Source organism: Acipenser ruthenus, chromosome 39, assembly GCF_902713425.1.
Source record: "Acipenser ruthenus chromosome 39, fAciRut3.2 maternal haplotype, whole genome shotgun sequence".
NCBI classification, from domain to species: Eukaryota; Metazoa; Chordata; class Actinopteri; order Acipenseriformes; family Acipenseridae; genus Acipenser; species Acipenser ruthenus.
The window spans coordinates 9,471,024-9,484,508 of NC_081227.1; the positions used below are offsets into that span (position 1 = coordinate 9,471,024).

General features: G+C 42.0%; 22 non-coding genes across 22 annotated transcripts; 10 read left to right on the forward strand and 12 right to left on the reverse strand.

The window, feature by feature from the left end:
• Nucleotides 1-294: 294 nt before the first annotated feature.
• Nucleotides 295-367, reverse strand: trnam-cau (transfer RNA methionine (anticodon CAU)). The gene has a single exon. It is a non-coding gene; the product is annotated as a tRNA-Met (tRNA).
• A 295-nt stretch (nt 368-662) lies between these two features.
• trnay-gua (transfer RNA tyrosine (anticodon GUA)) lies at nt 663-749 on the forward strand. The gene is given in 2 exon segments: nt 663-699; nt 714-749. It is a non-coding gene; the product is annotated as a tRNA-Tyr (tRNA).
• Nucleotides 750-1,312: 563 nt separating this feature from the next.
• On the reverse strand, nt 1,313-1,385 carry trnam-cau (transfer RNA methionine (anticodon CAU)). The gene has a single exon. It is a non-coding gene; the product is annotated as a tRNA-Met (tRNA).
• A 295-nt stretch (nt 1,386-1,680) lies between these two features.
• On the forward strand, nt 1,681-1,767 carry trnay-gua (transfer RNA tyrosine (anticodon GUA)). The gene is given in 2 exon segments: nt 1,681-1,717; nt 1,732-1,767. It is a non-coding gene; the product is annotated as a tRNA-Tyr (tRNA).
• A 1,111-nt stretch (nt 1,768-2,878) lies between these two features.
• trnam-cau (transfer RNA methionine (anticodon CAU)) lies at nt 2,879-2,951 on the reverse strand. The gene has a single exon. It is a non-coding gene; the product is annotated as a tRNA-Met (tRNA).
• A 759-nt stretch (nt 2,952-3,710) lies between these two features.
• On the reverse strand, nt 3,711-3,783 carry trnam-cau (transfer RNA methionine (anticodon CAU)). Its single transcript has one exon. It is a non-coding gene; the product is annotated as a tRNA-Met (tRNA).
• A 292-nt stretch (nt 3,784-4,075) lies between these two features.
• Nucleotides 4,076-4,162, forward strand: trnay-gua (transfer RNA tyrosine (anticodon GUA)). Its single transcript is given in 2 exon segments — nt 4,076-4,112; nt 4,127-4,162. It is a non-coding gene; the product is annotated as a tRNA-Tyr (tRNA).
• Nucleotides 4,163-4,914: 752 nt separating this feature from the next.
• trnam-cau (transfer RNA methionine (anticodon CAU)) lies at nt 4,915-4,987 on the reverse strand. Its single transcript has one exon. It is a non-coding gene; the product is annotated as a tRNA-Met (tRNA).
• Nucleotides 4,988-5,282: 295 nt separating this feature from the next.
• Nucleotides 5,283-5,369, forward strand: trnay-gua (transfer RNA tyrosine (anticodon GUA)). The gene is given in 2 exon segments: nt 5,283-5,319; nt 5,334-5,369. It is a non-coding gene; the product is annotated as a tRNA-Tyr (tRNA).
• A 753-nt stretch (nt 5,370-6,122) lies between these two features.
• trnam-cau (transfer RNA methionine (anticodon CAU)) lies at nt 6,123-6,195 on the reverse strand. Its single transcript has one exon. It is a non-coding gene; the product is annotated as a tRNA-Met (tRNA).
• Nucleotides 6,196-6,490: 295 nt separating this feature from the next.
• trnay-gua (transfer RNA tyrosine (anticodon GUA)) lies at nt 6,491-6,577 on the forward strand. Its single transcript is given in 2 exon segments — nt 6,491-6,527; nt 6,542-6,577. It is a non-coding gene; the product is annotated as a tRNA-Tyr (tRNA).
• Nucleotides 6,578-7,333: 756 nt separating this feature from the next.
• On the reverse strand, nt 7,334-7,406 carry trnam-cau (transfer RNA methionine (anticodon CAU)). Its single transcript has one exon. It is a non-coding gene; the product is annotated as a tRNA-Met (tRNA).
• Nucleotides 7,407-7,701: 295 nt separating this feature from the next.
• trnay-gua (transfer RNA tyrosine (anticodon GUA)) lies at nt 7,702-7,788 on the forward strand. Its single transcript is given in 2 exon segments — nt 7,702-7,738; nt 7,753-7,788. It is a non-coding gene; the product is annotated as a tRNA-Tyr (tRNA).
• Nucleotides 7,789-8,548: 760 nt separating this feature from the next.
• Nucleotides 8,549-8,621, reverse strand: trnam-cau (transfer RNA methionine (anticodon CAU)). The gene has a single exon. It is a non-coding gene; the product is annotated as a tRNA-Met (tRNA).
• Nucleotides 8,622-8,916: 295 nt separating this feature from the next.
• On the forward strand, nt 8,917-9,003 carry trnay-gua (transfer RNA tyrosine (anticodon GUA)). The gene is given in 2 exon segments: nt 8,917-8,953; nt 8,968-9,003. It is a non-coding gene; the product is annotated as a tRNA-Tyr (tRNA).
• A 759-nt stretch (nt 9,004-9,762) lies between these two features.
• Nucleotides 9,763-9,835, reverse strand: trnam-cau (transfer RNA methionine (anticodon CAU)). Its single transcript has one exon. It is a non-coding gene; the product is annotated as a tRNA-Met (tRNA).
• Nucleotides 9,836-10,130: 295 nt separating this feature from the next.
• Nucleotides 10,131-10,217, forward strand: trnay-gua (transfer RNA tyrosine (anticodon GUA)). The gene is given in 2 exon segments: nt 10,131-10,167; nt 10,182-10,217. It is a non-coding gene; the product is annotated as a tRNA-Tyr (tRNA).
• Nucleotides 10,218-10,977: 760 nt separating this feature from the next.
• Nucleotides 10,978-11,050, reverse strand: trnam-cau (transfer RNA methionine (anticodon CAU)). Its single transcript has one exon. It is a non-coding gene; the product is annotated as a tRNA-Met (tRNA).
• A 295-nt stretch (nt 11,051-11,345) lies between these two features.
• trnay-gua (transfer RNA tyrosine (anticodon GUA)) lies at nt 11,346-11,432 on the forward strand. Its single transcript is given in 2 exon segments — nt 11,346-11,382; nt 11,397-11,432. It is a non-coding gene; the product is annotated as a tRNA-Tyr (tRNA).
• Nucleotides 11,433-12,181: 749 nt separating this feature from the next.
• On the reverse strand, nt 12,182-12,254 carry trnam-cau (transfer RNA methionine (anticodon CAU)). The gene has a single exon. It is a non-coding gene; the product is annotated as a tRNA-Met (tRNA).
• Nucleotides 12,255-12,549: 295 nt separating this feature from the next.
• trnay-gua (transfer RNA tyrosine (anticodon GUA)) lies at nt 12,550-12,636 on the forward strand. Its single transcript is given in 2 exon segments — nt 12,550-12,586; nt 12,601-12,636. It is a non-coding gene; the product is annotated as a tRNA-Tyr (tRNA).
• Nucleotides 12,637-13,388: 752 nt separating this feature from the next.
• On the reverse strand, nt 13,389-13,461 carry trnam-cau (transfer RNA methionine (anticodon CAU)). The gene has a single exon. It is a non-coding gene; the product is annotated as a tRNA-Met (tRNA).
• Between the last annotated feature and the right edge of the window lie 24 nt (nt 13,462-13,485).

Sequence of the window (13,485 nt, forward strand, 5' to 3'; positions counted from 1 at the left end):
GAAACAACAACAACAACAACAACATCATCATCATCATCATCAAATAAAAATAAGTTAATCATTTTCACCTAGCTCTGGGCAGCCACGTGTCATACGTTGTCAAGTGTGGAGAATTAGCTCAAATGGTAGAGCGCTCGTTTAGCATGCGAGAAGTAGCGGGATCGATACCTGCATTCTCCAATGGATGCTCTTTCTTTAATAAATGGTTCGAAAATGTTCAATCTGGTCTTACTTGGGAACAAAGATTTCATTCCAACAGCTGTAAAATAGTCTATTAAAAAAACACACAGAAGCTGCCCCCTCTGAGGATCGAACTCAGGACCTTCAGATTATGAGACTGACGCGCTACCTACTGCGCTAAGGAGGCAGAGACACCTCGAGGTCGCCATTTATCAACCCTGTCCTACAAATTTCCAAAGCTGAGGGTAAACAAGCATACAACAACAGTCGCGAGCCAGGCAGGAGTCAAACCTACAATCTTCTGATGTGTAGTCAGACTATCCATTGTGCCACTGGCCCCTGTGTTCTGGAAGCACTGTTAACGCACACTCGGCAACAAGAAGAAAAACAGTGGTGGCAGCTATTGACTGCTGCAGTCAGCTGAGCTTGCCAGCCTTTTGCTGAATTGTGTATTGTCCTCAAAGAGCAACCCTCCCACCCTTCCTTCGATAGCTCAGCTGGCAGAGCGGAGGACTGTAGTGGAACACATTGGCATCCTTAGGTCGCTGGTTCCGTTCCGGCTCGAAGGACAATACTTTTTTTTTTTTTTTCTCCTACCTGGTTTTACAGGTAATGAGGATAAAAAGAAGGAATGAAACCTAAGGCAACAACTGTCTGAAACAACAACAACAACAACAACATCATCATCATCATCATCAAATAAAAATAAGTTTATCATTTTCACCTAGCTCTGGGCAGCCACGTGTCATACGTTGTCAAGTGTGGGGAATTAGCTCAAATGGTTTTACTGGTAATGAAGATAAAAAGAAGGAATGAAACCTATGGCAACAACTGTCTGAAACAACAACAACAACAACAACATCATCATCATAATCATGAAATAAAAATAAGTTAATCATTTTCACCTAGCTCTGGGCAGCCACGTGTCATACATTGTCAAATGTGGGGAATTAGCTCAAATGGTAGAGCGCTCGTTTAGCATGCGAGAAGTAGCGGGATCGATACCTGCATTCTCCAATGGATGCTCTTTCTTTAATAAATGGTTCGAAAATGTTCAATCTGGTCTTACTTGGGAACAAAGATTTCATTCCAACAGCTGTAAAATAGTCTATTAAAAAAAACACACAGAAGCTGCCCCCTCTGAGGATCGAACTCAGGACCTTCAGATTATGAGACTGACGCGCTACCTACTGCGATAAGGAGGCAGAGACACCTCGAGGTCGCCATTTATCAACCCTGTCCTACAAATTTCCAAAGCTGAGGGTAAACAAGCATACAACAACAGTCGCGAGCCAGGCAGGAGTCAAACCTACAATCTTCTGATGTGTAGTCAGACTATCCATTGTGCCACTGGCCCCTGTGTTCTGGAAGCACTGTTAACGCACACTCGGCAACAAGAAGAAAAACAGTGGTGGCAGCTATTGACTGCTGCAGTCAGCTGAGCTTGCCAGCCTTTTGCTGAATTGTGTATTGTCCTCAAAGAGCAACCCTCCCACCCTTCCTTCGATAGCTCAGCTGGCAGAGCGGAGGACTGTAGTGGAACACATTGGCATCCTTAGGTCGCTGGTTCAATTCCTGCTCGAAAGACAATACTTTTTTTTTTTTTTCTCCTACCTGGTTTTACTGGTAATGAGGATAAAAAGAAGGAATGAAACCTAAGGCAACAACTGTCTGAAACAACAACAACAACAACAACATCATCATCATCATCATCAAATAAAAATAAGTTAATCATTTTCACCTAGCTCTGGGCAGCCACGTGTCATACGTTGTCAAGTGTGGGGAATTAGCTGAAATGGTTTTACTGGTAATGAGGATAAAAAGAAGGAATGAAACCTAAGGCAACAACTGTCTGAAACAACAACAACAACAACATCATCATCATCATCATCAAATAAAAATAAGTTAATCATTTTCACCTAGCTCTGGGCAGCCACGTGTCATACGTTGTCAAGTGTGGGGAATTAGCTCAAATGGTTTTACTGGTAATGAGGATAAAAAGAAGGAATGAAACTTAAGGCAACAACTGTCTGAAACAACAACAACAACAACATCATCATCATCATCATCAAATAAAAATAAGTTAATCATTTTCACCTAGCTCTGGGAAGCCACGTGTCATACGTTGTCAAGTGTGGGGAATTAGCTCAAATGGTTTTACTGGTAATGAGGATAAAAAGAAGGAATGAAACCTAAGACAACAACTGTCTGAAACAACAACAACAACAACAACAACAACATCATCATCATCATCATCAAATAAAAATAAGTTAATCATTTTCACCTAGCTCTGGGAAGCCACGTGTCATACGTTGTCAAGTGTGGGGAATTAGCTCAAATGGTTTTACTGGTAATGAGGATAAAAAGAAGGAATGAAACCTAAGACAACAACTGTCTGAAACAACAACAACAACAACAACAACATCATCATCATCATCATCATCAAATAAAAATAAGTTAATCATTTTCACCTAGCTCTGGGCAGCCACGTGTCATACGTTGTCAAATGTGGGGAATTAGCTCAAATGGTAGAGCGCTCGTTTAGCATGCGAGAAGTAGCGGGATCGATACCTGCATTCTCCAATGGATGCTCTTTCTTTAATAAATGGTTCGAAAATGTTCAATCTGGTCTTACTTGGGAACAAAGATTTCATTCCAACAGCTGTAAAATAGTCTATTAAAAAAAACACACAGAAGCTGCCCCCTCTGACGATCGAACTCAGGACCTTCAGATTATGAGACTGACGCGCTACCTACTGCGCTAAGGAGGCAGAGACACCTCGAGGTCGCCATTTATCAACCCTGTCCTACAAATTTCCAAAGCTGAGGGAAAACACGCATACAACAACAGTCGCGAGCCAGGCAGGAGTCAAACCTACAATCTTCTGATGTGTAGTCAGACTATCCATTGTGCCACTGGCCCCTGTGTTCTGGAAGCACTGTTAACGCACACTCGGCAACAAGAAGAAAAACAGTGGTGGCAGCTATTGACTGCTGCAGTCAGCTGAGCTTGCCAGCCTTTTGCTGAATTGTGTATTGTCCTCAAAGAGCAACCCTCCCACCCTTCCTTCGATAGCTCAGCTGGTAGAGAGGAGGACTGTAGTGGAACACATTGGCATCCTTAGGTCGCTGGTTCAATTCCGGCTCGAAATACTTATTTTTTTTTTTTCTCCTACCGGGTTTTACTGGTAATGAGGATAAAAAGAAGGAATGAAACCTAAGGCAACAACTGTCTGAAACAACAACAACAACAACAACATCATCATCATCATCATCAAATAAAAATAAGTTAATCATTTTCACCTAGCTCTGGGCAGCCACGTGTCATACGTTGTCAAGTGTTGGGAATTAGCTCAAATGGTAGAGCGCTCGTTTAGCATGCGAGAAGTAGCGGGATCGATACCTGCATTCTCCAATGGATGCTCTTTCTTTAATAAATGGTTCGAAAATGTTCAATCTGGTCTTACTTGGGAACAAAGATTTCATTCCAACAGCTGTAAAATAGTCTATTAAAAAAAACACACAGAAGCTGCCCCCTCTGAGGATCGAACTCAGGACCTTCAGATTATGAGACTGACGCGCTACCTACTGCGCTAAGGAGGCAGAGACACCTCGAGGTCGCCATTTATCAACCCTGTCCTACAAATTTCCAAAGCTGAGGGTAAACAAGCATACAACAGTCGCGAGCCAGGCAGGAGTCAAACCTACAATCTTCTGATGTGTAGTCAGACTATCCATTGTGCCACTGGCCCCTGTGTTCTGGAAGCACTGTTAACGCACACTCGGCAACAAGAAGAAAAACAGTGGTGGCAGCTATTGACTGCTGCAGTCAGCTGAGCTTGCCAGCCTTTTGCTGAATTGTGTATTGTCCTCAAAGAGCAACCCTCCCACCCTTCCTTCGATAGCTCAGCTGGTAGAGCGGAGGACTGTAGTGGAACACATTGGCATCCTTAGGTCGCTGGTTCAATTCCGGCTCGAAGGACAATACTTTTTTTTTTTTTTCTCCTACCTGGTTTTACTGGTAATGAGGATAAAAAGAAGGAATGAAACCTAAGGCAACAACTGTCTGAAACAACAACAACAACAACAACATCATCATCATCATCATCATCATCAAATAAAAATAAGTTAATCATTTTCACCTAGCTCTGGGCAGCCACGTGTCATACGTTGTCAAGTGTGGGGAATTAGCTCAAATGGTTTTACTGGTAATGAGTATAAAAAGAAGGAATGAAACCTAAGGCAACAACTGTCTGAAACAACAACAACAACAACATCATCATCATCATCATCAAATAAAAATAAGTTAATCATTTTCACCTAGCTCTGGGAAGCCACGTGTCATACGTTGTCAAGTTTTGGGAATTAGCTCAAATGGTTTTACTGGTAATGAGGATAAAAAGAAGGAATGAAACCTAAGGCAACAACTGTCTGAAACAACAACAACAACAACAACAACAACAACATCATCATCATCATCAAATAAAAATAAGTTAATCATTTTCACCTAGCTCTGGGCAGCCACGTGTCATACGTTGTCAAATGTGGGGAATTAGCTCAAATGGTAGAGCGCTCGTTTAGCATGCGAGAAGTAGCGGGATCGATACCTGCATTCTCCAATGGATGCTCTTTCTTTAATAAATGGTTCGAAAATGTTCAATCTGGTCTTACTTGGGAACAAAGATTTCATTCCAACAGCTTTAAAATAGTCTATTAAAAAAAACACACAGAAGCTGCCCCCTCTGAGGATCGAGCTCAGGACCTTCAGATTATGAGACTGACGCGCTACCTACTGCGCTAAGGAGGCAGAGACACCTCGAGGTCGCCATTTATCAACCCTGTCCTACAAATTTCCAAAGCTGAGGGTAAACAAGCATACAACAACAGTCGCGAGCCAGGCAGGAGTCAAACCTACAATCTTCTGATGTGTAGTCAGACTATCCATTGTGCCACTGGCCCCTGTGTTCTGGAAGCACTGTTAACGCACACTCGGCAACAAGAAGAAAAACAGTGGTGGCAGCTATTGACTGCTGCAGTCAGCTGAGCTTGCCAGCCTTTTGCTGAATTGTGTATTGTCCTCAAAGAGCAACCCTCCCACCCTTCCTTCGATAGCTCAGCTGGTAGAGCGGAGGACTGTAGTGGAACACATTGGCATCCTTAGGTTGCTGGTTCAATTCCTGCTCGAAGGACAATATTTTTTTTTTTTTCTCCTACCTGGTTTTACTGGTAATGAGGATAAAAAGAAGGAATGAAACCTAAGGCAACAACTGTCTGAAACAACAACAACAACAACAACATCATCATCATCATCATCATCAAATAAAAATAAGTTAATCATTTTCACCTAGCTCTGGGCAGCCACGTGTCATACGTTGTCAAGTGTGGGGAATTAGCTCAAATGGTTTTACTGGTAATGAGTATAAAAAGAAGGAATGAAACCTAAGGCAACAACTGTCTGAAACAACAACAACAACAACATCATCATCATCATCATCAAATAAAAATAAGTTAATCATTTTCACCTAGCTCTGGGAAGCCACGTGTCATACGTTGTCAAGTTTTGGGAATTAGCTCAAATGGTTTTACTGGTAATGAGGATAAAAAGAAGGAATGAAACCTAAGGCAACAACTGTCTGAAACAACAACAACAACAACAACAACAACAACATCATCATCATCATCATCATCAAATAAAAATAAGTTAATCATTTTCACCTAGCTCTGGGCAGCCACGTGTCATACGTTGTCAAATGTGGGGAATTAGCTCAAATGGTAGAGCGCTCGTTTAGCATGCGAGAAGTAGCGGGATCGATACCTGCATTCTCCAATGGATGCTCTTTCTTTAATAAATGGTTCGAAAATGTTCAATCTGGTCTTACTTGGGAACAAAGATTTCATTCCAACAGCTTTAAAATAGTCTATTAAAAAAAACACACAGAAGCTGCCCCCTCTGAGGATCGAGCTCAGGACCTTCAGATTATGAGACTGACGCGCTACCTACTGCGCTAAGGAGGCAGAGACACCTCGAGGTCGCCATTTATCAACCCTGTCCTACAAATTTCCAAAGCTGAGGGTAAACAAGCATACAACAACAGTCGCGAGCCAGGCAGGAGTCAAACCTACAATCTTCTGATGTGTAGTCAGACTATCCATTGTGCCACTGGCCCCTGTGTTCTGGAAGCACTGTTAACGCACACTCGGCAACAAGAAGAAAAACAGTGGTGGCAGCTATTGACTGCTGCAGTCAGCTGAGCTTGCCAGCCTTTTGCTGAATTGTGTATTGTCCTCAAAGAGCAACCCTCCCACCCTTCCTTCGATAGCTCAGCTGGTAGAGCGGAGGACTGTAGTGGAACACATTGGCATCCTTAGGTTGCTGGTTCAATTCCTGCTCGAAGGACAATATTTTTTTTTTTTTCTCCTACCTGGTTTTACTGGTAATGAGGATAAAAAGAAGGAATGAAACCTAAGGCAACAACTGTCTGAAACAACAACAACAACAACAACATCATCATCATCATCATCATCAAATAAAAATAAGTTAATCATTTTCACCTAGCTCTGGGCAGCCACATGTCATACGTTGTCAAGTGTGGGGAATTAGCTCAAATGGTTTTACTGGTAATGAGGATAAAAAGAAGGAATGAAACCTAAGGCAACAACTGTCTGAAACAACAACAACAACAACATCATCATCATCATCATCAAATAAAAATAAGTTAATCATTTTCACCTAGCTCTGGGAAGCCACGTGTCATACGTTGTCAAGTGTTGGGAATTAGCTCAAATGGTTTTACTGGTAATGAGGATAAAAAGAAGGAATGAAACCTAAGGCAACAACTGTCTGAAACAACAACAACAACAACAACAACAACATCATCATCATCATCATCATCATCATCAAATAAAAATAAGTTAATCATTTTCACCTAGCTCTGGGCAGCCACGTGTCATACGTTGTCAAATGTGGGGAATTAGCTCAAATGGTAGAGCGCTCGTTTAGCATACGAGAAGTAGCGGGATCGATACCTGCATTCTCCAATGGATGCTCTTTCTTTAATAAATGGTTCGAAAATGTTCAATCTGGTCTTACTTGGGAACAAAGATTTCATTCCAACAGCTTTAAAATAGTCTATTAAAAAAAACACACAGAAGCTGCCCCCTCTGAGGATCGAACTCAGGACCTTCAGATTATGAGACTGACGCGCTACCTACTGCGCTAAGGAGGCAGAGACACCTCGAGGTCGCCATTTATCAACCCTGTCCTACAAATTTCCAAAGCTGAGGGTAAACAAGCATACAACAACAGTCGCGAGCCAGGCAGGAGTCAAACCTACAATCTTCTGATGTGTAGTCAGACTATCCATTGTGCCACTGGCCCCTGTGTTCTGGAAGCACTGTTAACGCACACTCGGCAACAAGAAGAAAAACAGTGGTGGCAGCTATTGACTGCTGCAGTCAGCTGAGCTTGCCAGCCTTTTGCTGAATTGTGTATTGTCCTCAAAGAGCAACCCTCCCACCCTTCCTTCGATAGCTCAGCTGGTAGAGCGGAGGACTGTAGTGGAACACATTGGCATCCTTAGGTTGCTGGTTCAATTCCTGCTCGAAGGACAATACTTTTTTTTTTTTTCTCCTACCTGGTTTTACTGGTAATGAGGATAAAAAGAAGGAATGAAACCTAAGGCAACAACTGTCTGAAACAACAACAACAACAACAACATCATCATCATCATCATCATCAAATAAAAATAAGTTAATCATTTTCACCTAGCTCTGGGCAGCCACGTGTCATACGTTGTCAAGTGTGGGGAATTAGCTCAAATGGTTTTACTGGTAATGAGGATAAAAAGAAGGAATGAAACCTAAGGCAACAACTGTCTGAAACAACAACAACAACAACATCATCATCATCATCATCAAATAAAAATAAGTTAATCATTTTCACCTAGCTCTGGGAAGCCACGTGTCATACGTTGTCAAGTGTTGGGAATTAGCTCAAATGGTTTTACTGGTAATGAGGATAAAAAGAAGGAATGAAACCTAAGGCAACAACTGTCTGAAACAACAACAACAACAACAACAACAACATCATCATCATCATCATCATCATCATCATCAAATAAAAATAAGTTAATCATTTTCACCTAGCTCTGGGCAGCCACGTGTCATACGTTGTCAAATGTGGGGAATTAGCTCAAATGGTAGAGCGCTCGTTTAGCATACGAGAAGTAGCGGGATCGATACCTGCATTCTCCAATGGATGCTCTTTCTTTAATAAATGGTTCGAAAATGTTCAATCTGGTCTTACTTGGGAACAAAGATTTCATTCCAACAGCTTTAAAATAGTCTATTAAAAAAAACACACAGAAGCTGCCCCCTCTGAGGATCGAACTCAGGACCATCAGATTATGAGAATGACGCGCTACCTACTGCGCTAAGGAGGCAGAGACACCTCGAGGTCGCCATTTATCAACCCTGTCCTACAAATTTCCAAAGCTGAGGGTAAACAAGCATACAACAACAGTCGCGAGCCAGGCAGGAGTCAAACCTACAATCTTCTGATGTGTAGTCAGACTATCCATTGTGCCACTGGCCCCTGTGTTCTGGAAGCACTGTTAACGCACACTCGGCAACAAGAAGAAAAACAGTGGTGGCAGCTATTGACTGCTGCAGTCAGCTGAGCTTGCCAGCCTTTTGCTGAATTGTGTATTGTCCTCAAAGAGCAACCCTCCCACCCTTCCTTCGATAGCTCAGCTGGTAGAGCGGAGGACTGTAGTGGAACACATTGGCATCCTTAGGTCGCTGGTTCAATTCCGGCTCGAAGGACAATACTTTTTTTTTTTTTTTCTCCTACCTGGTTTTACTGGTAATGAGGATAAAAAGAAGGAATGAAACCTAAGGCAACAACTGTCTGAAACAACAACAACAACAACAACATCATCATCATCATCATCATCAAATAAAAATAAGTTAATCATTTTCACCTAGCTCTGGGCAGCCACGTGTCATACGTTGTCAAGTGTGGGGAATTAGCTCAAATGGTTTTACTGGTAATGAGGATAAAAAGAAGGAATGAAACCTAAGGCAACAACTGTCTGAAACAACAACAACAACAACATCATCATCATCATCATCAAATAAAAATAAGTTAATCATTTTCACCTAGCTCTGGGAAGCCACGTGTCATACGTTGTCAAGTGTTGGGAATTAGCTCAAATGGTTTTACTGGTAATGAGGATAAAAAGAAGGAAGGAAACCTAAGGCAACAACTGTCTGAAACAACAACAACAACAACAACAACAACATCATCATCATCATCATCATCATCATCAAATAAAAATAAGTTAATCATTTTCACCTAGCTCTGGGCAGCCACGTGTCATACGTTGTCAAATGTGGGGAATTAGCTCAAATGGTAGAGCGCTCGTTTAGCATACGAGAAGTAGCGGGATCGATACCTGCATTCTCCAATGGATGCTCTTTCTTTAATAAATGGTTCGAAAATGTTCAATCTGGTCTTACTTGGGAACAAAGATTTCATTCCAACAGCTTTAAAATAGTCTATTAAAAAAAACACACAGAAGCTGCCCCCTCTGAGGATCGAACTCAGGACCTTCAGATTATGAGACTGACGCGCTACCTACTGCGCTAAGGAGGCAGAGACACCTCGAGGTCGCCATTTATCAACCCTGTCCTACAAATTTCCAAAGCTGAGGGTAAACAAGCATACAACAACAGTCGCGAGCCAGGCAGGAGTCAAACCTACAATCTTCTGATGTGTAGTCAGACTATCCATTGTGCCACTGGCCCCTGTGTTCTGGAAGCACTGTTAACGCACACTCGGCAACAAGAAGAAAAACAGTGGTGGCAGCTATTGACTGCTGCAGTCAGCTGAGCTTGCCAGCCTTTTGCTGAATTGTGTATTGTCCTCAAAGAGCAACCCTCCCACCCTTCCTTCGATAGCTCAGCTGGTAGAGCGGAGGACTGTAGTGGAACACATTGGCATCCTTAGGTTGCTGGTTCAATTCCTGCTCGAAGGACAATACTTTTTTTTTTTTTCTCCTACCTGGTTTTACTGGTAATGAGGATAAAAAGAAGGAATGAAACCTAAGGCAACAACTGTCTGAAACAACAACAACAACAACAACATCATCATCATCATCATCATCAAATAAAAATAAGTTAATCATTTTCACCTAGCTCTGGGCAGCCACGTGTCATACGTTGTCAAGTGTGGGGAATTAGCTCAAATGGTTTTACTGGTAATGAGGATAAAAAGAAGGAATGAAACCTAAGGCAACAACTGTCCGAAACAACAACAACAACAACATCATCATCATCATCATCAAATAAAAATAAGTTAATCATTTTCACCTAGCTCTGGGAAGCCACGTGTCATACGTTGTCAAGTGTTGGGAATTAGCTCAAATGGTTTTACTGGTAATGAGGATAAAAAGAAGGAATGAAACCTAAGGCAACAACTGTCTGAAACAACAACAACAACAACAACAACAACATCAACATCATCATCATCATCATCATCATCAAATAAAAATAAGTTAATCATTTTCACCTAGCTCTGGGCAGCCACGTGTCATACGTTGTCAAATGTGGGGAATTAGCTCAAATGGTAGAGCGCTCGTTTAGCATACGAGAAGTAGCGGGATCGATACCTGCATTCTCCAATGGATGCTCTTTCTTTAATAAATGGTTCGAAAATGTTCAATCTGGTCTTACTTGGGAACAAAGATTTCATTCCAACAGCTTTAAAATAGTCTATTAAAAAAAACACACAGAAGCTGCCCCCTCTGAGGATCGAACTCAGGACCTTCAGATTATGAGACTGACGCGCTACCTACTGCGCTAAGGAGGCAGAGACACCTCGAGGTCGCCATTTATCAACCCTGTCCTACAAATTTCCAAAGCTGAGGGTAAACAAGCATACAACAACAGTCGCGAGCCAGGCAGGAGTCAAACCTACAATCTTCTGATGTGTAGTCAGACTATCCATTGTGCCACTGGCCCCTGTGTTCTGGAAGCACTGTTAACGCACACTCGGCAACAAGAAGAAAAACAGTGGTGGCAGCTATTGACTGCTGCAGTCAGCTGAGCTTGCCAGCCTTTTGCTGAATTGTGTATTATCCTCAAAGAGCAACCCTCCCACCCTTCCTTCGATAGCTCAGCTGGTAGAGCGGAGGACTGTAGTGGAACACATTGGCATCCTTAGGTTGCTGGTTCAATTCCTGCTCGAAGGACAATACTTTTTTTTTTTCTCCTACCTGGTTTTACTGGTAATGAGGATAAAAAGAAGGAATGAAACCTAAGGCAACAACTGTCTGAAACAACAACAACAACAACAACATCATCATCATCATCATCATCAAATAAAAATAAGTTAATCATTTTCACCTAGCTCTGGGCAGCCACGTGTCATACGTTGTCAAGTGTGGGGAATTAGCTCAAATGGTTTTACTGGTAATGAGGATAAAAAGAAGGAATGAAACCTAAGGCAACAACTGTCTGAAACAACAACAACAACAACATCATCATCATCATCATCAAATAAAAATAAGTTAATCATTTTCACCTAGCTCTGGGAAGCCACGTGTCATACGTTGTCAAGTGTTGGGAATTAGCTCAAATGGTTTTACTGGTAATGAGGATAAAAAGAAGGAATGAAACCTAAGGCAACAACTGTCTGAAACAACAACAACAACAACAACAACATCATCATCATCATCATCATCATCAAATAAAAATAAGTTAATCATTTTCACCTAGCTCTGGGCAGCCACGTGTCATACGTTGTCAAATGTGGGGAATTAGCTCAAATGGTAGAGCGCTCGTTTAGCATACGAGAAGTAGCGGGATCGATACCTGCATTCTCCAATGGATGCTCTTTCTTTAATAAATGGTTCGAAAATGTTCAATCTGGTCTTACTTGGGAACAAAGATTTCATTCCAACAGCTTTAAAATAGTCTATTAAAAAAAACACACAGAAGCTGCCCCCTCTGAGGATCGAACTCAGGACCTTCAGATTATGAGACTGACGCGCTACCTACTGCGCTAAGGAGGCAGAGACACCTCGAGGTCGCCATTTATCAACCCTGTCCTACAAATTTCCAAAGCTGAGGGTAAACAAGCATACAACAACAGTCGCGAGCCAGGCAGGAGTCAAACCTACAATCTTCTGATGTGTAGTCAGACTATCCATTGTGCCACTGGCCCCTGTGTTCTGGAAGCACTGTTAACGCACACTCGGCAACAAGAAGAAAAACAGTGGTGGCAGCTATTGACTGCTGCAGTCAGCTGAGCTTGCCAGCCTTTTGCTGAATTGTGTATTGTCCTCAAAGAGCCACTCTCCCATCCTTCCTTCGATAGCTCAGCTGGTAGAGCGGAGGACTGTAGTGGAACACATTGGCATCCTTAGGTCGCTGGTTCAATTCCGGCTCGAAGGACAATACTTTTTTTTTTTTTTCTCCTACCTGGTTTTACTGGTAATGAGGATAAAAAGAAGGAATGAAACCTAAGGCAACAACTGTCTGAAACAACAACAACAACAACAACATCATCATCATCATCATCATCAAATAAAAATAAGTTAATCATTTTCACCTAGCTCTGGGCAGCCACGTGTCATACGTTGTCAAGTGTGGGGAATTAGCTCAAATGGTTTTACTGGTAATGAGGATAAAAAGAAGGAATGAAACCTAAGGCAACAACTGTCTGAAACAACAACAACAACAACATCATCATCATCATCATCAAATAAAAATAAGTTAATCATTTTCACCTAGCTCTGGGAAGCCACGTGTCATACGTTGTCAAGTGTTGGGAATTAGCTCAAATGGTTTTACTGGTAATGAGGATAAAAAGAAGGAATGAAACCTAAGGCAACAACTGTCTGAAACAACAACAACAACAACAACAACAACATCATCATCATCATCATCATCAAATAAAAATAAGTTAATCATTTTCACCTAGCTCTGGGCAGCCACGTGTCATACGTTGTCAAATGTGGGGAATTAGCTCAAATGGTAGAGCGCTCGTTTAGCATACGAGAAGTAGCGGGATCGATACCTGCATTCTCCAATGGATGCTCTTTCTTTAATAAATGGTTCGAAAATGTTCAATCTGGTCTTACTTGGGAACAAAGATTTCATTCCAACAGCTTTAAAATAGTCTATTAAAAAAAACACACAGAAGCTGCCCCCTCTGAGGATCGAACTCAGGACCTTCAGATTATGAGACTGACGCGCTACCTACTGCGCTAAGGAGGCAGAGACACCTCGAGGTCGCCATTT